This window comes from Lissotriton helveticus, chromosome 2_1 (assembly GCF_964261635.1).
Source record: "Lissotriton helveticus chromosome 2_1, aLisHel1.1, whole genome shotgun sequence".
In the NCBI taxonomy this organism is placed as follows: Eukaryota; Metazoa; Chordata; class Amphibia; order Caudata; family Salamandridae; genus Lissotriton; species Lissotriton helveticus.
The window spans coordinates 1,007,926,291-1,007,951,935 of record NC_136059.1 but is presented as its reverse complement, the minus strand read 5'-3'; the positions used below and the strand labels follow the sequence as shown (position 1 = coordinate 1,007,951,935).

At 48.5% G+C, this 25,645-nt stretch overlaps 1 protein-coding gene and 1 pseudogene across 1 annotated transcript in view; both read right to left on the bottom strand.

The window, feature by feature from the left end:
- LOC144819575 (annexin A1-like) overlaps positions 1 to 19,118 on the bottom strand; it is a 599,711-nt gene extending 580,593 nt beyond the window's left edge. Inside the window, exon 1 of the mRNA XM_078677409.1 lies at positions 19,071 to 19,118. The gene's annotated coding sequence lies outside the window, so the exon portion shown is untranslated. The remainder of the gene's footprint in view (positions 1 to 19,070) is intronic.
- Positions 1 to 25,645, bottom strand: part of LOC144820194 (annexin A1-like) — a 159,294-nt pseudogene that overhangs the window by 29,157 nt on the left and 104,492 nt on the right.

Sequence of the window (25,645 nt, the reverse complement as noted above, 5' to 3'; positions counted from 1 at the left end):
TTCGCACCCACGTTGCACGAAAACTAGCGGGCTACAAGGATGGCAACCGCAGCCCTTTTAACGGGGAGGGAGAAAAAGTACTGCTGTGGAAAGGCCTTGGAGCACATCTGATGAGTATCACCGGACAGCAAGTCAGTTTCTTGCAGCAAGCAGAGGTGGGCGCCGGAGTTCTCAAGATAGGACAGAATAGCTCTCTGCTTGATGGGGTTATTAAGCCCCTTCACATTTAGCGTCACTATAGTAGCGATCATCTATCTAAGTAGGCGACGAAAGCTCTATTTACTGCCATTAGTGCAGTACAGTCAGAGTGGCCTGCATGAGGAAAGCCCTCCTGGACCCCATACAGGACACCCTTGATGCAGATGCGCAGCCCTAGCCTGCCCAAATCAGAAGGAACATAGTAAGGGAGAGGACACCCCAACAACAAGTACAACAAAAACCACTTTAAAAAAATGAAACAAAAGCATGAACAGTAACAACAAGAGTCAATGTCCTGAGCATCCTGCTCATGGGAGAAAAAGAAAAACAGGGGGTTGCAAAAGCCTATGGCCACTGCTCCCACAGGAAGGCCCATCACAACAGCACTGAGTACATTGGTGCGGCTCGGGATAAGAAGTAGAGCAGAAACCCACAGCTAGAGAAGGGCATCATCACTCCACTGGGGCACCCGTGACAGTCGACAGGACGGCCTGCCGCTCACTGATCACAGTGTCCGGGTCAGGGCACGCCACTGAACCGGGGGTTTGATAGCGCGTGTCTCTAGGAGACTCATCCGTCACGGCCGCCTCAATACCCAGGAGTGTGCAGGCTTCTGTGGGTGATCGGAGTTGTCTCAGCTCTCCTTGATAATGGAAACTCAGTCTGAACAGATGCCCCAAGTGTACTTTATATCAGAGTTAACAAGGTGAGGCGTGACCAGCCGAAAGGATTTACATTTGAGGAGGGTGGAGGCCGCCAGGTCCTAAAAAAGCATTGGTTTCTGACCTTGATATGTGAAGACCGGGTGACTCCACTCCTCGCGGAGGATCTGCTCCTTCAGCTGGTAGTCGTGGACACAAGTCAATATGTCCACCAGGGGCACTTTAGGAGTGCGTTCGAGCCTGACCCGAAACTCCGAGGGTTCCCCAAGAATGGAATGGAAGAGACCCACGACTAGCACCTCGATGTCACCATCCCCCTCTGCGTTTGCCAGGCCTCAGATGCGGATGTTGTTCCGTCGGGACTTGTTTTCTAGGTCCTCGGTGTGGGTCTGTAGATATCGATTCTGGTCTTGCAGGGTCAGCATCGCTTGCTGGAGGTGCTTGATTTCCTCACTGCAGTTTCTCTCATGCTCCTCTAATGTGTGTACACGTTTACGCAGGGAGTCCAGGTCTCGCCGGACCTCACGCAGGTCAGATCACAGCTCCTGCTTCATGGTGGCCAGGTCGTCACAAAGGGAGGAGAAAAGAGACTCCATGTAGGAGCGGCTGACTGGGACCACCGTGCTCTCCCCCACCCCGGCTTCACAGGCGTGCTACACCCCAAGTTGGCTCCCCAGCTGTTGCGCGGTTTTGAACAGAATCACCGACCTGTCCTTCCTGCTCTTATGGCCACTCCAGCAGCACAAACAACTCAAACGCAGGTCCACTGGTCAGGTCTGGGCTCCGCACAGAAGCCAGGTGAATCAGCATGCATCTTCCCTCGGACCGCTGTGCAGGCGGAGGCGCTACGTAGAGCGGGAGGAAGGCTGAGTTCCCAGGAGAAGCGGTCATCTTAGCTCCACCTCCACCTCAATGCCGCGGCCACGGCCTTGTATGTCACTCCAAACCGGGGCCTCGCATAACAGCCCCTACAGAGGAAACCCTTTTCCTGAATCAGCTGCCACTCAGGGATTGCCGCTCCAAAAGTGGGTCCGCTGTGCGCACTCGCCGTGCCTGACCCAATGTACGATGGGCCGTCAGACATCACTAAGGTCGAGGTGCCCTCGCCTGAGGGCCCGTCAGCCTTAGCTAGCCCTCCAGGCTTCAGGCTCCACAGACCACCACCGTCTGGGCCTTGGAGCCAGAATCGGCCGCTCCCACCAGCTGATCACTGAGTCAGGGCACCAAGGAGAGGCCGGGGCGCCCTCCGAGGAGCCCAGTCTTCGCTGAACAATGCTAAAAATGGCCCAGTGGGAGGGGAAAGCTCCAAGAGTGCATCTTACAGCGACGCCATCTTGGCCACGCCACCTCTCTCTTCTTTCAACATGGTGACATTGGTTTATACCCAACTGGTATATTTAATGTACTAAGGTGGTATTACATGTACCCAGGGCCTGTAAATTAAATGCTACTAGTGGGCGTGCAGCACATATTGTGCCCCTGACTTAAGTAGTCTTGTAAACATATCTCAGGCTTGCCATTGCAGCCTGTGTATGCAGTTTTAAACTGCCATTTTGACCTGGTAAACAACTTTTTCCAGGCCTAAACCTTCCTTTGTTATGCATATAAATCACCCCCTCCTAGTGTATTTAAAATATTGGGCATGTACCTTTAACATTGTACAAGTCCTAGTCGTGGAAAACTGTTACATTTGTTTTTCACCACTGCACGGCCTACCTCTCCCATAGGATGAGTTTCAGTTGGGAGCAGGTAGGAATATCAAGTTTAGTGTCTAAAGAACTGCAATTTAAAACCCTCTTTAATGGTAAAGTCGGATTTTAAGTCACAATTCTGAAAATGGCACTTTAAGAAAGTTTTCTTGTTCCAACCATTTGGTGTCAGCAACCTGTGTCCTGGGTCAGTAGACTAGGTGTAGCTGACAGTTGATCTTGGTGTATTGCTCACAGACAGTGAGACAAAGGGGGATTAGGTGGTGGCAGGATGGGCTATCTTTGACTTAATGAGGGAGAGGTACTTTCACCTACCACTCTTGCATATCACAAAGGCTCTGCCTAAAAAACTCACAAAGGAGTTGACACTAGTCTTTTTTGTCCCAGTCAAACTGGGGCCAGAGCAAGGAGTGAGGAAATTTCAAGCACCTCTGGTGGTGAAAAACTCTAGAAACTTCTCGTACTTTAAAGTGGGCACCAGGTATAAATAATGGACCCTGCGGCCTAACTCTCCAGTTGACCTCTGGACCTGTGGAAGTCTCAGAGAACTGTTGTGCTGCTTGGCTGCCTGAGTGGGAAGGACTCTACCTGCATCTTGCAACCAAGGCCATCAGAGTGACTTCAAGCGATACTTAACTGGACTACTGCTCAGAGCCTCAGGAACAGAAAAGGCTCCAACCACCCTGAACTCAGCACCTGGATTCTGCCTGCTGTGAGTTTTGCCCCCAAGTTCATGATGTGGCAGGATTAGGAAAATGGTATGCCATAAAATTGTATGCGTCTGAGTCATATTTAAACATTAAGACAATTTATGTGAATATCTATGCATTCAGTATGTATTACACCTTTTAACACACCAAGGGCCAGATGTACGACCTTTTTTTGCAGTCACAAATGGGAATTCAGCCCGTTTGTGACATGCAAAATAGGTCTGCCCTACATAAAAACTCTGTTTTGTGAGTCTGTATCCTATTATGGCCTTGCTAAATAGGATTGCGACTCGCTATTAGCAAGGGGAGTGCCAAGGGCATCCCTTCTAAAAGCTTCCCCTTTGTGACTGGCAGGGAAAATATTTTTGAAGAGCAGGCAGAGGTCCCAGGGACCACTGGCTGCCCTTAAAAAGTGATATAGAAACGTTTCATTTTTCTTTTTTAAATGCATCCTGTTTTCCTTTAAGGGAAACGGGCTACATTTAAAAAAAATACCTTTATTGAAAAGGCAGTCACAGACATGGTGGACTGCTGACCCCAGCAGGTCATCAGCCTAACCATTCCCAATGGGGTCACAAATTGCGACCTGCCTCATGAATATTAATAAGGCAGGCAATTTGCGACCCCATTGGGAATCGCAAACAGTGTCTGAGACACTGTTGTACATTCCATTTTGCGAGTCGCAAATCGTCACAATTTCAGACTCGCAAATTGGAAGGGTCGTACGTCTGGCCCCAAGATAGGATTACAAGATATATTCAGATTCAGAGAATTAGCTCTGCTCCCCCCAGTCTATCCCAACCCTTTCGGCTGGTTGTTGGATTGCATCATTATTGATCTATAAGGAAACTGTGATACTTGCTAGAGGGAATGTTTACAAAGGATGTGAGTGTGAATTTTGGAAGGTGATGCATGACAGGCATTGTGAACTAATTCAGCGGAAAAGACAGAAACTTTGACTCTAGGCATAGGATTAAGACGAAGCAATGAAGCACAGGTGAGAAATATTTTCTATGATAATGTTAACCATAGTCATAATTTTCAGGAATGCATAAAGCAGTGCATCAAGGGCTTGAAATGTACTACCAACCACCCAAATTCATCTAGCTCCCTGAAATTAAAACAGCATTTTGCAACTACAACTAAAGTGTCCTCTTCCTGCAGGTGCCCGAGTCCACCCAAAAGGTCTCTTTCTCAAAATGTGGCATAATGGATTTGCGATTGTGAAAAATGCAACACTAGCCTGCGCCAATATTAGACCACTGCATAATGTTTTATATTCTGGTACCCACAATCACATCATGGGCTCTCTGATGTTGCAGGAGTTTCATATTCTTCCTTCTATTGGTTTGCATAGACACGGTGCGCCTGATCACTGCAGCTCAAATTAGTCCTTTTAAAACTACTTGGCTCTTCAACCTCCTTTATCATGCCTGCTCTGATATCACTCACATCTCCCTACACACTACTGCAAATCCAACACTGTACAGTAGAAACCTGACTACTAGCCATTATGTTAGGGTTGACTAGATACCTCCAAGGCTTTACTCCATATTAGAAATAGTTTTTCACAATTGTAAATGCACAGTCAACATCTATATCAAGTTAACACTTATTTCCATCCTTGGTCATTTAACCCCTTCGCTGCGGCGACTATTCCGCCGCGGCGTTAAGGGGGCGGGGCGGCCGCGCGGCCGCGCGGCAGTCCCGTGCTCGTGACGGAACCGCTCCGTCACGGCACGTGGGTGAGCTGTGCTTGTGACGGAACGGTTCCGTCACGGCGCCGCCCGCTCAATAGAACGCACCACGCAGGTGCGAAATCAGCGCCGCGCAGGCACGGCGGCGGGGCCGTGACGGAACCGTTCCATCACCAGCACAGCCCACCCGAGGCTCGTGACGGAACGGTTCCGTCACAAGCATGGGAGGGGTTAATAGCCTCAGCACCAATGTCAACATCTTTATAGTCATACTTGACTTAAAAATGGCCCTGAGTGACCTGCTCATATCTGGGTGAAGCACGTTCATCTATTCTGACTACTTTTGCCTGCCCTCTGCTTTAACTTTCAGCTATTCACATACCAGTTTTGTGAATTACCATTAAGTGCTGTCCCACCACAAAACGTTGATTCACTCGATACTGGTCTGCCAGAACAGCAAGAAAAAAAATCTCCACTCCTCGAACCGTGAAACATAGACAGTATTTCCCCAGTGAAGCCGTCTGCTTCTCTCATAAAGGCATCACCAGAAAACCTACAAAACACATCAAATAATAAAAATCTTAATGCTCACTTCACCTTTCCTAACGGGGCTCTTCTCCACATCCCTGAACATGCTACAGCTAAAAGGTGTAGTCCAACGACCCAGGTTCAAAGGATAGTTACCTTATCCTCGTATAAAAATAGTCCATACTATGATGTCTTCTGTCACCAACACCTCAAGACCAAAGAAGCTTTCATGTAGTCAGACCCACCTGCCTTCTTTAAAACATTTCTTCCGACTCTTCTTAAGTTGCCTCAGGGCACTACTTTAAATATCCAGAGAGCGCATCGCCTAGGACCTCCATCACGTGCAGCGTCGTCCTCTTCATTCACAAACAAACCAAGAGGGGTAATCTTGTATTTCCTTGAATATACTGACTTATTGATGGTTCTTTCAGCTGCCAGAGTGATAAATCGCATAATTTGGTCAGGAAAACCTCCGTTTTTTTCTCAGGATTACGCTAAAGCGACTGCAGATCAAGGCAAAGAATTCTTATCTTTGAGGCCTCAACTACGCTCAATCAATGCAAAATATGACCTTTTTCATCCATGCTTATTCAAGGTGACTATCCACAACAGAAACCACAACATATGAAGATTCACTCAAATTAAAGAGTTTTCTCTACTCTTTTCATGCTGACACCATGGAGACTGCCTCTTCGGTGAACTCTCTTTAAGCAATAGAGCCTATGCAGTGAAGGTCATTTTTTCATGTTGTTATGCTTTACTGACAACGCTTTTCCTCTATTTGTTTTATATTACGAGGTTATTATGTTGAGGTTCATTATTTTATATTGTTAATCTTCATTATCGAGGTTACTTAACTTCCATTTTTTATCTCCACAGGTTGTATTTCGTGCTCCCTTTTTCCCTCCATCTTTGAAGTTTGCTTGTTCGTTCCGTTCTCCCTCATGCCTTCCCCTGTGGGTCCTGGATGTGCCATTGTTCAGTGTGGCCTTCCATCCCTTAACTCCCCATATGTTATGGAGTTTATGTAAGTTCCTTTATAGGTCTCGCTCTCGAGACCTATTGTCGCCGAGATGCCTCTCAAGGGAGACAGACCGGGGCACGCGCGGCGATTCTGGTCTGTGGACGCCCACGTCCAGGCTGGCGCCGTGCACATCTGTTGCTCCACATTCACACTCACGGAAGCACACACACACGCGCGCACACACACACACGCAGGCACACACACGCAGGCACACACACACCGCCGCCGCCCCCCACGCACACACACACACACACACACAGACAGACGCACGCACACACACACACACACACACAAACCACCACCCCCCCCAACTAAGCCCCACTTACCGCATCAGCAGCCTCAGCCACCACTCCTGACTATTGCTGCCACCGCGGGGCTCTCCCTCAGGCATGAGAGCCCAGCGTCACCACTGCTCCTGGGCCATCCACTCTGTGGGTGCGGGCTTCTCGTAGAAGACAGAAGTCCCGCCCCACGACAGGCATGACGCTCCCGAACTTCCGGTTTCGGGATGTGCAAGCTCACGGCTTGTTAAACTGGAGCTCCTCTGCTCGCGCCCCAATTCACAACCAACAGTCGGTGGCGAAAGGGTTTGACCGATGTGTTCTTGCTCAAAGGCAGCGTAAGCGGCGTCAAAGCTTTTTCATGAAGGCAGGAGGATATGTATCCCTATTGTAGCCTTGTTATTTGTACATTACTGTAGCCAGTGGCTAGCCACGAATGTGTGTGTATTAACAAAAGAATCCGCGTTCATTTTTCAGGAAAGATAATTGTAAGTAGCATCGATTGATAAAAATCAGTAAGCACAGCCGCACCTTTCCGTGGGCTTTACCTGGGATCACGTTTTTCTTGTTTAAATCCTTTCTTGTACACTTGTATTCATGCTGAAGGCTTTAATGAAAGAAGTGTGCATTTTCATATCTTCCACACCATACGCCTCTGACGATCTGATCCTCTGGTGTAGTTTTCAGGCCGCCCTTCTTATGTTCATAATGTGTAACAGTGAGGTTGGGATAAACGTAGCTGAGACAGTCATTTGTTTAGTACAGACACACTGGACAGGGTGCGGCGGGTCTTGGGACCTGTGATGAACGCGGAATGAAGGTTGAGGAGAGCTAACCTGTGATGGAGCTGCAGGCGATCTTTTTTTTTCTTCAAAACTTTATTTGTGAATGTATATTCATTGCATATGCATACAGTATTAGACAACAACCATGCAATACATGACGCTTTTTAATTTACTCCCAGTCCGCAAATAGAGGGCAGAATCTCAGTAACTAGGGCATTTCCATACAGAATTATGCACAATATCAGAGTCCTCTGTTGTTGTCAGGACATGTCCCCATACCCACCCTCACCCTCCCCAACTATCCCTCCCCACCCATCCTACCCAGGTGTCTAAAGTCTCCTAACTGTTCAGCCTTAGCTCCCCGGTGTTGACCACTCTCCTTCCAGAATAAACAATAGAAGCCCTTCTAACCACCTCCGTCTTGTCTCAATGTCCAGTATACAAAGTTGTTTTTCCCCCGGGGCGCAACGCGCTCAGTTGTCCTGGGACAGTGGCTGATTCATACTATCTAACTCCAGTAGCATGACCTCCCAATCCTGTGCCATGGGGGTTTTAAGCCTCCCGCCTTCCTCCTCTTTTCTAAGGGCAACACTTTCTGCTCTGCCCCATCTCACCACATCCACCCGCCATGTCTCCGCCCTGGGCGCCCTAGGGGACTTCCACTGCATTGTTATCTTCCTGATCGCTAAGAGGAGGGCAAGGTCCACAAATCACAGTTTGGGTTTTAGCGGCTTGGGGCGAGGGCGAGCTCCCACTAAACAATATAATGTGCTCTCCTTCACCTGTATCTGTGAGACCTCTCTTATTGTCCGGCAGACCTCTCTCCAATAGCCGCCCAGCTGTGGGCATGACCAAAGCATATGTAGGAGGCCTGCCCCATCTGCCCTGCATTGCGGGCACTGATGTGGGGTGTCGGGAAACATCCGATGAATTCTCTCCGGGGTGAGGTATGCCTTATGGAGCACCATGGCTTGGATGAATTTAAATTTCGCATTCCGGGAAACTCTCTTTGGATGTTGCAGGGCCACCCACCAGGTTGCATCTGTAAAATCCTCCCCTGTGTCCCGCGACCAGGTCTCTCTTAAGGTGTCAAGGGGCAGTGCAGCATGAGTTCTAATCCCTGTGTACAGCCATCGTACCAAGTGGCCCCCGGCCCCCATGTGGGGCATCAGATGTACTAGTTTGTGTTGCTGTGGTTGAGTACGTTGCGACGCCCAAGTCATCCTAATAAAATGAGATACAGTAGCGTGTAATAGGTAGTGTCTGTCCGAAGTCCCAGTCACCTGCACAAAAGTGCGATGGTCCAGCAGTAGGTTGTCTCCTAAGAAACTACCCACCCCCTCAATTCCGCATTCTGTCCAATGCATTAGAGTGTTTTTGGTAAGCCTTCCCTGCGGTGTTGGGATACCCAGTAAGGGGATATCATCTGCGTATGGCTGTGCAGACAACGTATAAGCCAGCGCCTTCTTCCAGCAGAGGAGGGCAGTACGTAGCAGAGGGTGGCATGGTCTTGGTATTCTACTTTTGGGTAGCAATAGGGCATGTAAGTCACCCCGGCCTAACCGGTCTGTCGTCCATCCGATCTCATGGAGGTTTCTCCCGGTCAGCCAATAGGACAACCATTGGAGCTGGCTTGCGTAATAATATCCTTGGAAGTCGGGGCGCCTAGTCCCCCCACAGAGGTGCTAAATTGCAATTTACGCAGGCTGATCCGTCGTCTGCCCGACCCCCATATAAGGGTGATCAGCAACGACTTAATGGTCGTGAAAATGCGGTGCGGGATACATATAGGCAGATTCACGAAGAAGTACAGTAAGCGAGGTAGCATTACCATCTTTGCTATCGCAATACGGCCGATGACTGACAAAGGAAGCGAGGTCCAAAAGTCAATACTGCCGCGGAGGCCGGCGATGGCCCTAGAAACGTTGCCATTCAGCTTATCTTCTGTTTTTCTATATATGCGGATCCCAAGGTATTTAAAGCTGGATTGGGCCACTGGGATCATGTAAGTGCCAAACGGTATAGAGGGCGGGTGGGGCACGTCCCGGAAATAGAATCCCACAGACTTTTTGGGGTTTATGGCCAGTCCCGATACCCTTTCAAACCGGCGAAAGGTGTCATATAATAGCGTATGGTCAGCCTCTAGGTCCCGGAGATATAATAAAATATCATCCGCGTATATGGACAGAATATGAGACGTCCCCGCCACTGGTATACCCAGCGCAACCGCGTGTTACGAAGAGCAATGGCCAGCGGTTCAAGCGCTAACACAAACAGCATCGGGGAAAAGGGCAACCCTGTCTGGTGCCTCGGTGAACTGGGTATTCGGCCGACACATAGCGCCCCGTTCTCGCCCGGGCCGTGGGGTCAGTATACAGCAGCCTGATCCATCTTATTAGCGGGGCCGGAAAGCCAAAGCGTCGCAGGGCTTCGAACATAAAGGACCAAGAAAGTGAATCAAACGCTTCTTTGAGGTCTAACGCAATACATCCCGCCCGTGCCAGCTCTGTCGGTGACACTGTCATTATGGGGTGCAGGCGTCTCATGTTGAGAGAGATACTGCGCCCCGGGAGGAACCCACACTGGTCGCGATGCATGAGCGCAGTCAGGTGGGGCTGTATACGCAGGGCGATAGCTTTGCTCAAAATTTTATATTCCGTGGCCAGCATGGATAGAGGCCTATAATTCGCTAGCTCCAGAACGTCCCTACCCGGTTTAGGTATGGAGGTCACTATGGCCTGCATGGTTGTGTTGCAGATAACCCTTTTCGAATGCTACCTTGTAAACCTTTTCCAGGACCGGTACTAATATGTCGGCATAAGTTGAATAGAACTCTACCGGGAGTCCATCCATGCCCGGCGTCTTGTTTCTATTAAAGTGTTTAACCACTGCGTGTATTTCGTGTTGGGTAATGGGTCCCTCAATCGACTTTTGCACCTCTGCAGTTAATAGGGGGAAGGGAAGGTCCCGCATAAAGTCGGTTATTCGTGTAGGGTCTTCCATCCCGGTTCGGTCATACAGTGCCTTTAGGTGGTCGTGGAATGCCCAGTTGATACCAGATTGTGTACAAACTAGGTCGCCCACCTGGTTACGGACCTGGGTAATGATCGGGGTGTCTGGCCGATCTCGCACCAAGCGGGCTAACAGCGCGCCGGAGCGGTCCGCCTCTGTGTGTTGTCTCTGTAGATAGGCTTTGTAGTCAAGGGTGCGCAGTGTCTCTAGCGTCTCTGCATGTAAAATATGTTGTTCCTGTAGAGCCTGTTTTTTCCCTGGGTCCTCGACTGCCTCCCGTTCAAGCCCCGTCAATTGGGCCTCCACCTCGCATAACTTCCGGTGTATCTCCTGTCTGGCGCCGACCAACTTCTCTATAGCCACCCCCCGTATCACCACTTTCATCGCATCCCAGACAACCAGATTGGAGGAAGCAGAACCCCAGTTAACATCCCAGTACTGTGTCAGGGCTTCTGAAAGGGTTGCTCTGAACGGCCCGTCTTCCAAGAGCTGTGGATTGAGTCGCCATGTAGGTACTGGGGTCGGGACTCTGCCCCAGGAAATGGTGCATTTTAGGGGCCTGTGGTCCGAGAAGGTCTTTGCCAGGTATTCCGGGGCACCTATCACTGAAACCAGGGTGTGGGAGCACAGGAGTCGGTCAATGCGTGTGTGTAGGTCGTGTACTGGGGAGTAGAAGGAATATTCTTTGTGCGTTGGGTGCACCCCTCGCCATACATCACCCAGTCTCCAGCCCGCCACCCATGCCCTGAAAAAGTCAGTGAGCTTCGTAGCGCCAGCGGCTTGTAGGGGCGGGTGTGACCTATCCAAGGCCAAGACTAGCACCGTGTTCCAGTCCCCCGGAGTACCCAGGGTATGTCTGCCCATGAGGAGAGTGCCCTCCCGACCCTCCGCAAGAACAATTCTTGGTTGTAGTTCGGGGCGTATATGCTGCCCAGGACTATCAGTTTGCCATCTAGGGTACCTTTGACTAGAATGTACCTGCCCTGGTCATCCACCTTCCTTTCCACTTCAACAAACGGCATCCCATGTCGCACCCAGATAGTGGCCCCCCTGGAAAAGGCAGAGTATGATATGGAGTATATAGTCCCTCTCCACTTCTTCCTTAACTTCTGAGCTTCAGATACCGTGAGGTGTGTTTCCTGCAGGAAGGCGATTTGCGTCTGCTGCCTAAGGAGGTAGGAGTGGACCCTGTGTCTTTTCTGCACTGCCCCTAGCCCTCGCACCTTCCAGGTGATGACTTTATACACTTCGGACTGTTCAGCCATAATCATTAGGTGGCGGAACCATTTCTGCCTGCGGTCGTGCTTTGGGAGCACCGGGGAGCTGAACCCAGGAGAATACACCTTTAAATACGTCTAACATAGTCAAAACTAACTCGGCTCAGCCATAGAACATAGCTGTGCCCAACATTAACAGTCGAATCATAGAAAACCAAATTCTCGTGCTTTCGCCATTGGGGGGGTGGTCTAGCACACATGCGTTCATTTAGTTACCAGTTCCGGTCTCCACCGGCTCAACTGTGGCCCGGACGGGGCTCATGATGCACAGAAGAGAAGTTCAGTGTAATATGTGAACAGTGTGTGGGATTGTCAGTAAGTGTCTTCGAGCAATGCCCAGGGGTGCCCATTGCAGTTTTAATTCTCGGGGAGTGGTGTGCGGTGGGTAAAGCGTTGTTGACACCCTTCACGTACACATCCCACCTCCCCCATACATAGCATTCCAAAAGGAGGCAGGCACCAGAGGCACCGATTACAGCAAAAAAGGATACCGTACAATGACAGCAGCAGAGGTGCCGGCCCTGGGCTTCACCCGACAGGTCAGCTCTAGGTTTGATTGTAGGAAAGAGCAGCACACTGTTCTCAGAGTCTGAGTGCGCCGTGTTATCGTCAGAGTCCGTGTTTATTTTCGCTGAGTCCTCCCTGAAGGTGCCGGCGATCGAGAGAGCTGTCAGTTGTTCCTTCTTCTGATGGTCCCGTGACGGTCCTCGCCCAGCAGTCCCCTTCCTGGATTTAGAGGATGAGTGGCGGCTACCTCCCGAGCCCCTCTCCGACGTCCTCGCCTCCGCCTCTTGGGACGCCTCTTGACTGCCATCCAAACCCATCACCTCCAGCAACTCTTCAGCGTCAGCAGGGCTCTCGAAGAAGTGAGATTTCTTTCTGTGAATAACTTTCAAGTGGGCAGGGAAGAGTAACGCGTATTTCAGCTGCGCGCCTCTCAGTTTCTTCTTCACCTCCATATAAGAAGCCCGCTGTTTTTGTACCATGTTCGTATAGTTCGGGTATAGCGATACCCTCTGGTTGTCAAAATGGATGGTGGAGTTCTCACAAGCTTTCCTTAGGAGGACATCCCTGTCACGGTAATTAAGGATGCGGTCGATAAGAGGGCGCAGAGGGCGCCCCGGCCGAGGCTGTCAAGTCAGGATCCTATGCGCCCTTTCCACACAGAAGTATGGGGAGAGTCCACTGCTCCATGAACTCCTCAGCCTGCGGCCCTCACATTTTTCTGGCAGGGCGATCACCCTTACATTATTTCTTTGATTGCGTCCTTCTGCGTCTTCGACCCTTTCCATCAGGCGACCTGACCCTGTATGTCCCGGATAGACGTGCTGTGGTCCGCCACGGTGGGCGCAAGGTCTGTGAGCACTAGACCGTGGTCTTTGACTTTGTCCGCTAGCTTGCCGTGATCAGCTTGTAGGAGAGATAAGTTAGTGGTGAGGGTCCCCAATTGTTGCTCCAGTGCGTGTCGTGAGTCTCGGATTTCCTGGAGTATAAGGTCCAGCTTATCCGGTTGTTGATTACTCGACGTCGTCTGATCAGCCTGTCCAGTTCCGCGGCTGCTCGCTCCAGCCCCCGCCTGCGGGCAGGGTCCCGTCTGCTCACCCAGACCCTTCACAGTTCTCTGGCCCTTCCGCACCATATTGTGCTTGACCTGGGGCACTCAGCCGCAGCGCGGGTACTCCTACCCCGCGGGCGCCACAGTCCAGACAGTAGGCCACCGTCCCCACGGTACAGCCGCTCCAGCGATCTCGTGCAGGGGGGCCTGGGAGGATAAAGAGCCACGGGGCACGTGGTTCCGGTGCTGTTCAGGGACTCCTCTCGGGGGGCACAAGCCCTCGCCGGGGCCACACCAGGCGGCAGCCCACGCTACAGTAGTGCCTCCCTCAGTCTCCAGGCCAGATCAGGATTAAGGTGGTAAATGAGTGCAGCTCCCCACTGTGGTCGCTGCGCAGCTTGTATGTCCAATGGTTCTGTGTGTCACTGCGATTCCCCTCCACTCACAATCCCCCCGACCCCCCCAGTGGGGCCGGTCCGCAGGCAACAGGAAGGCGGAGGTGGGGGAAAGGGAAGGAGGAGATACACAAGGCCCCCCGCACTGCAGGGGCCGCGCCGCGATCCTAGGGTACTCCCCAGACTGGTAGCCTTAAAATGGCGGCGTCGTCTGGTCTCAGCGTCTTGTAGTCGGAGCACGGGATCTGGCGCGCCCCTCCCCGCCGTCTCCACCGTGCTCTGCCGGCTCCTGCAGTGGCTGGCAACGTCCGAGGAGGTGTAGGCAGCCTCCGCCGCCGTCCACAGAGCGCAGGCCCCTCCCCTGCAGCTCCGGTGTCAGCTGCCAGGCGGCCCCCGGGATCTCAGGCCCGCCGCTGGGCCACAGTGTTACTCCACCTCCCGGCTTCTCGGGCCCGCTCCGCAGTTCCCGACGCGCCGTGAATCTGGCCATCCCGGCGTCTCTCCTCACCACCGCTCAGGCCGCTGCTCTCCGGACCGGGCTCTGCCGCTAAGCCGCTCAGTTCAGCGGTGCAAATGTACCGCACAGCTCTGCGTTCACCGGATAAATCCCGGCCGGGCAAGGAGCACTAGTGGAAGCCGTCCGCCCCCCGTAGCTGCAAGCGATCTTAAGTCATACTTGCCACCTTCTCTTAGCTTTTTAACCAACAGTTATGTATTCTGGGGACTAGAAGTTTAACATTTAGCATTGTAAGCATTGGCTCAAAAATCCAAACATGCTAAGGGATACTGGCTAAAAAAACATGACTGGCTGAAAGTGGCGAAAATTGGTGAATATTTATGCATTTTCTTGCTTTTCTAGAGGGGGTGTTTGTATATGCACGGGTCGGGGGATCTGTGCAGGGATCTGTATGACTTGTCGAGTTTTACAGAGTGGGAACTTGACCCGGAGGCATCAGAGCGCTCCTGTCAGTGCCCAGATTTCGTTGTGCCTTCACGCACAAAGGCGTCGAGTTTTTATGTAGCAGCGGATGTTTATTTATGCACCAGGTGATGTTTGACGTATATGTGCAGTCATTTCTCGGTGCCCAGATTTGTGGGTACCTGTAGAGGGTCTCATGTTTTTATTTACCACCTGTTGTGTATTTATACGCGCGGTGATGTTAAATGCATCATGTGTGCAGTGATTTGTCGGGGTGCACAATTTCTGGTGAGTACATGTAAAAGGTGTCGCATTTTTATGTGGCTTTGAAAATTTATGCACGTGGGGGTGTTTGGCGTTTCTGTGCAGTTATCTGTCGGTGGTCAGATTTTGGAGGGTAAATAGTGCCCTGTTTTATGTAGTACTAGTTTTCATATTGAGGTGAATTAAACTTAAAATAGTGCGTGACAAAAGATTTAAAAAGCCATTTTTTTTTATGAAAGCAGTTCTGCACGCCGGATTGACACTAGGCATAATTTACCATCACAGATAATGTAAATACAACCTAGAGCCTTCCCAGATTCTCATTGGGCAGCCGTGGGTGTTCGCGTGACATCCCATCCCCCTGCGGAGGTTCTCGACACATTTATGGTTCCTCCTGGTGACATCTGGCCTGGTCTGGGCCCTGCACTTGCATCAGGTTTGCTGCCTGGCCATCATTCTAAGTCGTGGCTGGTATTCCTGGGACAAGACCACTTAATCAGAATTAGAAAATGAGTAAAAGTTTCTATTTTCCCCTTTGAAACATACATTTAAAATAGCGAATAGAAGAGATGACAATTTTTAACAACGTTCTAACCTATCCCTACCTGATGATAAAAGCAAATTAAGTGAGAATTGGAATGTTCAGAGGAGTTGACATTCTTTTAATTCCAGTGTTGGGTCTGGACTAACTAGAATCTCAAAACCAGTCCCTGCAGAGAATTATTTTCTGTCAGTGCTTAATTTGTAAAATATGAAGTGCAGGTGCTCAAATGTTTGTCGGAGGCCACACCTACTATTTTACAGCTCCACCCACTTCCTTCTTTGGCTCCACCCACTTAATCTATTAGCCCCACCCACATCCTCGACTGGCACTGCTCAAAATCAGATGTAATAATACACCATACCCGATCTGAATTTCAGCAAGGGAGCCTTCCTTTTAGTAAGGTTTTGATAGGAGGTTCCCCTGCCCTGTGAACATTTTGAAAAAGATTAAACCAAAAGTGCATTCAAAGCACAATTTTGGAATAAATTAGCTAGAATAACTAATGCATTGAAAAGGTACTATTCCAGGGCTTTATGTGCTAATTTGGGTAAAGGACAATACTGGGGTATGCCATTTTTAACAGAGTTCATGAGTTCAAAGATACAACTTTTACATAACTTATGTGACAAAATAAACCAAAATGCTGGAAAACACGCTAAACAGATAAACTGAATAAAATCATGCAATACAGTTGAATGAGTAACTTATCACTTCCATTGGCTTAAGGGGTTCGGAGTTCATAAAGGTATTACTTCAAAAGCAGGGTGACGTTGGTGGCAGTGTGCAGAGTTAGTTTCACACTGTCAGTCACAAAAATTATTAATCGACTGGTAACCCAAAGCAGCCCTCGCAAGTTTTGTTAGACCAGCCCCCATACAGTGCGTGATGACCTAACATAAGCACCCAGGCCAGAACGCATGGAAATCTCACACTGTACTCAGACCAGGAAGCATGGAAAAGTCAAACAAAGGCACCCAGGCCAGAAAGCATGGTCCCGTCACACAAAGGCACCCAGGCCAGAAAGCATGGTCCCGTCACACAAAGGCACCCAGGCCAGAAAGCATGGTCCCGTCACACAAAGGCACCCAGGCCGGAAAGCATGGAAACATCAAACAAAGACACCCAGCCAGGCCAGAAAGCATGAAAATGTCAAACAAAAGCACCCAACCCAAGTGAGTAGCGCTGGAACAATTTTCACAGTGTTGGTGCTGCACCTGCCCTAAATGTTAGATCACTGAAGAAGGAAGAAGTAATAAGATTGTGGAAAATCCAAACATCACAATAAGGACAAACAAAGCAAAGGAGCCTTGCTCATTCTGGCGGAGGTGGTGAGGGTGTGGTGGTTAGGTATGTTGCAGTGGAGCATTTTGAATGTTTTCAAAGAAATCTGCATTTCCTAAGCTTTTTATGTACGAAACACATCAATACCCTGTTATGCTAGGAATGATGCACATCCCTATAGCTTAGCCTAACCAAAGGTCTTTTGGCAGCACAGAATGACAGTGTAGCAAGGATGCAATGGCTGGCTCCACTAAAACAATGTCAAGTTCCTAAAAGTTCATTGCGCTGGCAGTCACATTTTAAATCATAATTTTGAGTAGGCCTGCGATTTCCTCGTCAGGGGACTATCACAACTTTGACAGGTTGAGAGCAATGGCCCCGAAAATTCTGATGGTACTATATATAGGGGGTTTATGATTCAAAAGAATGACGCATCTAGTGCACAAGTAAAAACTGCACTGAAACAACACCATTACTGCCTAGACCCCTGCTTCACATTTACTGTACTTTGGTTATAACAGATCACACACCACCCCACACTTTCTATGTGTCAGTGTATTCAAGTAATCTTTCGATAGGACTAGGCCCCCTTTAAAGGGTGCTGGGTCATAAATACAAACTGTGGAGAGCGGGGCCCACCTTAGCTCTGGCAGAATGGTTTAGGCTCAGCTGATCAGTAGACAGATGCACATTTTATTAGAACTTACTTTATTGTACATTACTAGCGCACAGTACTTTTCAGGAGCCCTCAGCTGTGCAACATAGTTGAAGTCGCACTTAACTCGCAGGTGACGGTGGGGTGACTTGGGTCAGTGGTGACGGAGATAGTGTCACTCATAGTTGTTCAAATGTCACTCATAATTACACTGAAATTCTGCAAATGTCACACTTAGCAATCTGAAACCTTGGCAGCTATGGAAGGAACTCTAGCCCAATAAGAACCAGTATTTCTCCGTCCAGCAAGTAGGGCTGGGAAAGAGTCACCCATAGGCTAGTAGATACCCACCCTACGGGTATTTCAGAGGCGAACGTCCAACGTATGACTGTCTGCTCCATACCCAGCAGTCTTTCAGAGCCACGAGCCTTAAATCTCAGTAACACAACAGAAGCCCAACTTCTGGGGACACTTCCTGGCAGCCATTCTGGTTACCTCTGTCCCATGCTGTCAGCACTGGCCTGGACAGGTCATATTGCACGCCTGCCCACCCTTCTGTAGGGCGGCCTCTGATTGTACAATGCACCTGATATTAGTTTCCCCAACTTTACCGATTACAGATTACTTGAATGAGATAGGGAGGGGCTCTTGGGAGACTGACAAAATGAAAGGCGTGCAGTGAAATGTTCTCAGCTCGAGCCTAACACAAGTGCGCGATGCAGACCTCACACCCAATTGCCATTTAATCTACCTCCCCCGCAGCAGTCCTGTGCCCACCCTAACTAATAGACTTAGGCCTGCAGGTCATTGATAAACGAATCTCCCCCGCCCTGCCTCGGGCTCGCCTTTCCTCTAGATAAGGGGCTGGTCTCAACAGCCCATTTGTCGGCTACAAGGACGGCCAGTGGGGCGCTAATGGGACAGCTAATGGCTCAAGTAGCCTGCCCAGACTGAGGCCGTGCCCAGGGTGACCCCCGCAGATGGCCTGCTCCTCAGTTGTGGCGCAGTGCAGAGGAGGCCGGGCCGGAAGAACAGGTCCCTGGTGCAGGCGAGGACGTGGTTCTTCACACGGTCCTGGGAACCCCAGGTCGGCCTGGTAACTCCTTGTGTGAAAGTAGGGGCGGGAGGGACTTTCTAGGGATCTCCTGCGAATAATTAAAGAAGATAATAAATGCAAGTTAAATGTTGGGGGAAGCAAGCGCAGTAGTAGGACAGGCAGGGGGGTGAACATAGTGCTCAGGATCCGGGGGCGGTAGTGACGACTGACTTTTGATTCCTCAGTCCCTGGGGACGAGGGGGGGGGGGTCATGTGAGCAGTGTCACGACCTACCTCAAAGACCTGAACAATTACGGACACGCATTTTAGCGATAGATTTGGAGGAGGCTGAGGTGGAGCATTATTTTTTCTGGCGCTCTTTTGTGCACTAATTATCTGAAACTCAATGTGGGCAGGAAGGACTGGGACCGGTGACTCGGGCAGAACACCGGGCAGGGTCCAGTTACAGGCTAGATGCACAGGGGATGCCGGTTCACCCACCCCCCACCTGCTGCATCCCAACGTCGTCTCCACGCACCTGTTAGTGCACCCCTGCTGCCTAGACCCTCCATTATGGGGCCTGTCTCGTTGCTTCAAGTCTCAGAGACTGGTATCCCCTCGGAGCTGCGGCCGTGCGAGTATGCTGGGACGTGGTGGCAAAGCAGCAAATGCGCGCGCATTAAAATCTCAAAAAATATCTACACACAGCGCCGTATGCTGCCTGCTGCCGCGCACATTCCCAACCCCCGCAGAAGACCGTCATCACCAAAGCCCTGCCCAACTCAGTGTCCCGCCCTCTGGGCTGGTAACACTGAGGCGCAGCTGCTGCATTCATTCTAGAAGACATTCATGACTGAAAAATACAAAGAGTAAGTGAGAACTTGAAGATGTTTAACTGGAGACACTCGTGGTGTGAAGCAGTGCGTAAAGAGCAGTGTGTAAAGAACGTAACACTACAGTAACATCAGCGCAGCACTTATGGCGTAGAGCAGCAGTCTGTGTCACGTAATTTACTATAAAAATCAATTACGTGCATTAAACACGTGTAGACCCGGCCCTGATAAATTAAGCACTGTTTTCTGTGATAAAGTGAGCCGTGCAGTGAGTTAACATGTGGCTGTGCAGACTTGGACGAGTGCACCTAGAGGCTGGGCTTGTCACAAGCGGCGCTGGAGTGTAGTAACTGAGGCCAGCTTCTCCCCAGGGTGGGGGCGAGGCCAGATGGACGTGGGTAGTGCAGGGCACGGTAGTGCGGAACTCGACACTTCTAAGCCCATTTCTAAAATGTTCGTAGTCATAACTTTACAGGTAAACACTAGTATACAGGCTAGTGCAGGTGTTGAGCCTTAAGGAGTAGTGGCATAGGGTGCTTTGGGAGTCACGTGAGGCTGGTCACACTGAACACAACTGCATAGGATATAAAGACTGCATTTACAGCAGGGTACAAATGTGAATGTAAATGTAAATGTAGTGTACTTGTATAGCACGAATCGACCCCAGCTGGGGTATCTCGGCGCTTATACGAATACCGCTGTGGAACCCTTCCTGGCTTTTCCCTGTGAAGTGCCCACTCCTGGGCACCCCCAAGGGGAAGCCAGGCATCCTAGCAACCCTGTTGCCTCCAGCCTGGCCGCCTCATGCAGGATGCCCGCATGTGCAACCAGCGGGGTGGGTTTGTTGGCCCCCTGAGGGCATCAGAAAGAGCTTTTGTGAATTGTCAGCGGCAGGCAGCACGTGTGATGAGTGTGGCTGCAGCAGTGCACATGCCCTTCTCACTTGTTAGTGGGGGGGGGTGGTCTTGCCCGCTGCCTGTAAATACACTGACCCGGGCCTGTCTTCCATCGGGCACACCGGGTCTTTGCTGTGTCTCAGTGGGTGTTTGTGTCTGCAGGGCTGAGCCTGGTCTCACTGTGGTAGCTTCAAGGTGTAGTATTTGTGACTCGGAATTGTCCCACCCTCCGGGGGCCTCTATGCACCCTGAGTTCTGTGCATGTGGGTGGGAGGGGTTCACCACGTTCTGCATTGGGCCCTGTCTCAGTACGTTATGTCATTGGGTGTTGGGTCCCCAGAGGTGTGTTGTGTATTATTTGATGTGTGCTAGTTTGGGAGGCCACTTATCACCCAATTGCTCCACATATGGCCTCTACATCCGGGTTATCATCACACAGACGTCCAGCTACTATGGAGTTATAAGGGGGTGATCTGTGTTGCTCATCGGGTGAGTGAGTGCGCCTTTCCTGCCCGACAGATGTTGCACAGCCTGCAGATAGACTCACGAGAGGGGATGTTGCTCCCTTCGGTGTGTGACTACTTTTGGTTTGGAATAACTGTACTGAACTCTCCTCGAGAATATTTCTACAACACTTTCAGATCGGTGGAATTAGAAAACACAATGCACAAACTGAAAAAAACATGATTATATGTATCTCAAACCAGTCAATTTGTTCATTCACCACATGCCGCAGATCAACTCTTGACCCGTCTATTCCCTTGCATCCATAATCCCCCCACGTACCAATAAATAAACATTCATTCATTCATTTATTCATTCTTCTACCTCTCTCTCTCTCTACACCCCCCTCTCTCTCTACACCCCCCTCTCTCTCTACACCCGTCTCTCTCTCTACACCCCTCTCTCTACACCCCTCTCTCTCTCTACACCCCTCTCTCTCTCTACACCCCTCTCTCTCTACACCCCTCTCTCTCTACACCCCTCTCTCTCTACACCCCTCTCTCTCTACACCCCTCTCTCTCTACACCCCTTTCTCTCTACACCTCTTTCTCCCTACACCCCTTTTTCTCTACACCCCTCTCTATACACCCCTCTCTCTCTACACCCCTTTCTCTCTACACCCCTCTCTATACACCCCTCTATCTACACCCCTCTCTCTCTCTACTCCCCTCTCTCGACACCCCTTTCTCTCTACATCTATCTATCTATCTATCTATCTATCTATCTATCTATCTATCTATCTATCTATCTATCTATCTATCTATCTATCTATCTATCTATCTATCTATCTATCTATCTATCTATCTATCTATCTATCTCCTTCACTCTATCTGTCTATCTGTCTGTCTGTATATCTATCTATCTATCTATCGCCCTCTATCTATCTATCGCCCTCTATCTATCTATCGCCCTCTATCTATATATCGCCCTCTATCTATCTATCGCCCTCTTTCTATCTATCGCCCTCTATCTATCTATCGGCGTGGAGCTAACGGGGTGCTGAGAACGGGGGGGAAGCACGCCACGAGGCCAGGTCCAACACGCCCTCACTCAATCTATCACCCTCACTCAATCTATCGCCCTCACTCAATCTATCGCCCTCACTCAATTTATCGCCCTCTATCTATCGCCCTCCATCTATCTATCGCCCTCACTCAATCTATCGCCCTCTATCTATCGCCCTCACTCTTTCTATCTCCCTCATTCTATCTATCTATCGCCGTCACTCTATCCATCGCCCAGTTGGGGCTACATAAAAACTTTATAAATAAATAAAATATGTATCTAGCGCCCTCACTCTATCTATCTATCGCCCTCACTCTATCTGTCTATCTATCTATCGCCCTCACTCTATCCCCCTCTATCTATCTAGCTCTCTATCTATCTATCTATCTATCTATCTATCTATCTATCTATCGCCCTCAACCTATCTATCTGTCTATCTCTCTATCGCCCTCACTCTATCTATCACCCTCACTCTATCCATTGCCCAGTTCGCGCTATATAAAACTTTATAAATAAATAAAATATCTATCGCCCTCCCTCACTCTACCGCCCTCCCTCTATCTATCCCCCTCCCTCTATTGCCCTCCCTACCTTTATCTATAGCCCTCCCGCTATCTATTTATCGCACTCACTCTATCTATCGCATTACCACAGCATCACTCAGCACCACCACAGCATCACTCAGGGGCACCGCAACATCACTATGCGCAACCACTGCATCACTGAACGCCACAGCATCACTCGTTGCCACCACAACATTACTCAGCGCCACCACAGCATCAATCTTTGCAACCATGTAACATCTGGTTCAAATATGTTCTCTCAATGTTTCAAGCTTTATTACAAATGTCACAAAAAGATGTTAATATTTCACTTCTGTTCTTGGATTTTCGTCACAATAAAATACACTGAACATAATCTTCACAAAAGTTATTTACAAAAGTTTAAGCTACATTTGCGAAAGCTAAAACTATTGGCTTTGTAAATGACAAAGCTATTAATTTCGCTATTTTCAAAACTAACACATAAATACAAAATTTGTCATCTACAACACCAATAGCTCAAACATTCCTAATGCGAGACCGATTGCATTGCAAATGCTTGTTTCATCTTTCTACTCGCTTTTACTACTAGCTTCTACCTTCTTTTCTTCTACTTTTTTTTAACTGCTGTATCTGCCCATTCACCCATCTCTTTTTGCTTTTTCACTTCTTATCATGGCGCATCTTTTCACCTATCCCTTTTTGTCCCTTGTTCTTCTATCTTCTTGTTTCATATTCAGTTGGTTGGATGCTCATTGTAATTTGTAATTAAAAGTTATTTCATGGAATGTCAGAGGTTTACATTCACCCATTAAACGCCAAAGAGTTTTGACGCACTTAACTAAATTAGATGCAGACATTGCATGCATACAAGAAACTCATTTAACAGATGAGGAATCCGCGAAACTAAAGAGAGGATGGGTGGGAGAGGTTTTGTTCTCTCCAGGTGACGGTAAACGTAATGGAGTCGCTATTCTTTTTCGTAAGTCCCTGGCTGTTAAACTCCTCTCACATAGTCATGATCAATTGGGAAGATGGGTATTTGTTAATTTTTTGGTACACAATGTAACAGTCTCCCTATTAAATATCTATGCTCCTACAGTTGGTGACCCTTCTTTTTGGACCACTCTCTCTCAACAAATTACACAATGCTATGATGCTAACTTTATTCTTGCAGGTGATTGTAATGATGTCTTTGATCCCTTTTTAGATCGCAACTAATTGACTCGTTTACCCCTCACAGATCTCATAAATCATTTGTGCACACCATAAAACAACACAAATGTATTGATGCATGGAGACTTTGCAATCCTATGTTACGGGAACTTTCCTTTTACTCACCCACACATCACGCTCAGTCTCGCATAGATTATATTTTTGTTTCTCATAATATTTCCCAATCATTAGTCCGGTCGGATATTGGTTCCATTTTGCTTTCAGATCATGCTCCTGTTACCATCACCCTTGATGTTCTACATAAACCTACTTCCCCTCGTAAATGGCGTTTTAATAATGCTCTTCTTCTGGATCCTGTTTTTTCTTCTTCCTTCACTTCTTTTTTTGCAGAATACTTCACTCTTAATCAAACAGATGATTTATCCTATCATACAATCTGGGATGCTTTTAAAGCCTCAGCTGGAGACTTTATTATTCGTTATGTCTCCAATAAGCGTAAAATAGCGCGCCAAAAAACCAATGACCTTCTTACTAAGATTAAACACTTAGAACACTCCTATTATTCCTCCAAATTAAAAGATTGCTTATCAGAACTTCTAAAAATCAAACTTCAATTTAATCAAGACACCACTAATAATGCATCTAAATATCTCTTAAAATCGAGTGCCAAATTCTATGGCGGCCAAAACAAAGCTGGAAAGTTGCTGGCTTATTACCTCAAAACCAACCCGAATAAACTTAATATATAATCTATCTATAGCTCCAATAAATCATTAAAATTCAAGGATGTAGATATCTTCAATGAATTTCTTCACTTCTATAAAACACTTTACACTTCTGAAACCTTATCATCTGATCATTCTATCTCCCAATTCCTCTCTAATATTCGTCTCCCATTTGATTCTCGTCCAGACATGTCGTCCTTGGAAATGGATATTACCCAGAAAGAACTCCACGCTGCTCTTAAAATTCTTAAAAAGGATAAAGCTCCAGGACCAGACGGTTTTACGGTTGAATTTTATACTCATTTTGCCTCTTTATTACTCCCCAAATTACACACCCTTATTCTTTTCTTTTTAGAATCTGGAGGTTCCACCAGTTCCTTTTCCGCTGCCTTTATTTTTCTGATCCCTAAGGAAGGTAAGGATTCCCAGCATTGCAAAAATTACAGACCCATTTCTCTGGTTAATGTGGACTATAAAATCTTTTCAAAAGCTCTGGCACTGCGCTTGGAAGCTCAATTACCAGAATTGTTAGGCTCTCAACAATCTGGCTTCGTTAAGGGACGGCTTATCACAGATAATACCCGTTTATTTTTTTGATATCCTCTCCAAAACTTCCCACCTATCTCAACCTCTGGCTGCCATTGCTTTGGATGCGGAAAAGGCATTCGATAGAGTTGAATGGCCTTATCTCTTTAGTGCACATAGATGGTTTGGCTTTGGACCCAAAATTCGTTCTCCGATTTCTATTCTGTATTCTAATCCAACAGCTGCTGTCACTGCCAATGGGAGCATCTCCTCCTATTTCACTCTTGCAAGAGGAGTTAGGCAGGGATGTCCTCTTTCCCCGTTCCTTTTTAATATTGCACTGGAGCCTTTCTTACTTAGGTTTCGTCAAAGCACGGACATCCATGGCTTCACTTTTCAAGACTCCACAAATAAAATGGCAGCATATGCTGATGATGTTCTTTTATTTTTATCAAATCCTCAAACTTCCTTACCAGCTTTTTTAACTGAGGTTGACTCCTTTGCATCGGTATCCGCCTACAAATTAAATAAATATAAGTGTGAGATCCTACCTTTGACGACGTATACGTTTAGTGCTGATTTGACTATATCCGTTTTTTCTTGGAGTCCCCAATCCATTAAATATTTAGGTTTACATTTTTCCCCTTCTATTCAGAGGACAGTATCACGATGTATGGACAAATGTATTGATCGGTTATCTTCCTTGACGGCAAAATGGCACTCTTTGTATTTGTCTTGGTGGGGCCGCTTAGATACGATCAAAATTATGCTCTTTCCCATTGTTCTATACACGCTTTCAAATATCCCAGTACCAATTCCCTCAAGTATTTAAAAAAAAAAAAATTCTATCTTATCTACTTTTCTTTGGGGTAACAAGAAATCACGTATGTTTCTTCGCAAACTAATC